The sequence below is a fragment of the Pan troglodytes genome, chromosome 7 (genome assembly GCF_028858775.2).
Source record: "Pan troglodytes isolate AG18354 chromosome 7, NHGRI_mPanTro3-v2.0_pri, whole genome shotgun sequence".
NCBI classification, from domain to species: domain Eukaryota; kingdom Metazoa; phylum Chordata; class Mammalia; order Primates; family Hominidae; genus Pan; species Pan troglodytes.
In genome coordinates, this window is record NC_072405.2 from 13,036,560 (window position 1) to 13,038,565 (window position 2,006).

At 39.6% G+C, this 2,006-nt stretch overlaps 1 long non-coding RNA gene across 1 annotated transcript; it reads left to right on the forward strand.

Annotated features, from left to right (window-relative positions):
* The first annotated feature begins 350 nt into the window (after nucleotides 1–350).
* LOC134810703 (uncharacterized) lies at nucleotides 351–1,364 on the forward strand. Its single transcript, XR_010159360.1, has 2 exons — nucleotides 351–669; nucleotides 1,236–1,364. It is a non-coding gene; the product is annotated as an uncharacterized LOC134810703 (long non-coding RNA).
* The last annotated feature ends 642 nt before the right edge of the window (nucleotides 1,365–2,006 follow it).

Genomic DNA, 2,006 nt, shown 5'->3' on the forward strand with positions numbered 1-2,006 from the left:
CCACCAGGCCTTGCCCTCAACACATGGGGTGATGGGGAAATCCAGCCCCACGAGTCAATCACCTCCCACCAGGCCTTGCCCTCAACACATGGGGTGATGGAGATTAAAATTCGAGATGAGATTTGGATGGGGACAGGGAGCCAAACCATATCAGGACCCAACTATCACTCTAAATCCCTCATCATTCTAAGCCCTGGGGCTCTCTTGCAGATAAGATACCAGGTAGCCCACCCTGATGTCCCAAGAGTCCTGTGGGAGACAAGAATATTAAGACTCAGCTATGACCTCACAACCCTGGAAAGCTGCCAGAGATTGTGCATCCTTTGTGCTCACCATGGCAGCAGGGTATTTACAGCCACTGCTGTGCAAGAGGACATACTGGAGCTGATTTGGGTTTGTAAATCATGACCAAGTTTGCAGCAAGAAGCCTTTGAGGATGGAATCGATATAGACAGGTGGATCTCGCAGGAGGCAGAAAAGAGATGAAGCTGACAGAGCAAAGCATAAAGGGGAGAAGGAACATGGCGCAGAGAAGCAGAAGTGCTTGCAACGGGGGCTCCAAGTGAATCACAATAATACTGATGAGTGGGAAAAAATAAGTGAGAGAGACAGAGCGGGACTGGAATGCTGAGCCTGAAAATGTGAAGAAACAGCTATTTATTGGATGAGGTGAGAAAAATAGACAGTAATAATTAATTTTAGAGCAGGAAGGTGACATGATAAAAGCAGTGTTGTAAAAATATTAACCCCATACAATCATCTAGAATGCATTCCTAAGTGGGAAGACTTTTCAAGAGACCACAAAAATAATCCAAACTTGAAAAGGAGCTCAGCTTTAATGGCAAAAGCAAGCATGGAAAGAAGAAAATAAACCCAAGAGAAATTTTTTAAAGAAGAAATTTCTAACTGATTTGTACTGAAATAAGTATAGGGTAAGAGAGATTATCACCTCCTAAGTTTAAGAAACATCCCACAGAACAGTTCTGGATTCATTATACCATTAACGGGAGAAAGTACTATATTGTTGTTTCTCTTGGGTGGCCAGGCACAAGAACAAAACCGTTCTTATAGTTCTTAATGTTGCCTACCGATTTAACATTTCTGGCATTTTCAATACTGCATCAGAAATTCTCTATGTCATATGTTACCTAGAAAAACAAGTTTATTATTTCTCCAGTTTATCTATAGACAATGAGCCTATTGTATTTATATCTTCACTTCTGCTTTACTTTCAGAGGTCACACCTGAACATGCAGGACTATTCAATCAACACAGGCTGGTGGGTGGTAAATGTAATGTCATTTCATGATACATTTGAAACTAGTATTTTCTCCCTCAAAAATTGAAGAAATGGCATACAAGGACATCCGGCTCTGATTTTAAATTCAAATGATAAACCTGCTGCAATGTGTATATTAAAAAAGAATACATTGTATTCTTCAACTATAGCTTATATGATTTCTCTTTCTTCATTTCACACCATTCTTCCAATTCACATAATCGCAATATCCTTCATATGACAATTCAGTAGAATCTTTCAATTCCAAAGTCAATGGAGATGGTCACATAAAATATCTCTGACTGTCAAAATTGCTCTAAAATTGTTTATGGCTACATTTGTCCCTGGCCAAGCAATCAGTTGAGAATTTGAGCATCAGGATATGTCGCTGCTAAAATGTTTATGGTAATATCTGGATTTGTGCAATTAATCATTATAGAACCTCCACTTTGTAACTCTGAGATTCAAAGGAATACGCTACTACCTGAGTCTGATTCCATCCCCAGTCTTGTCCTGGAATACACAGACGGTAACAACAGTAGCGCTGAATCAAAGCTTTATGTAGTGGAAGGCACTGAGCACAGCCATTTCTATGAATTGTCTGATTTAATACTCTAAATACACCATGTTGGGTACTATTTCAATCTTCTCTTTTACAGAACTGAATCACAGAGTTTCAGTAACTTCTCCAGGAATACTTGCTAGCAATCTACACATGATTCACTGA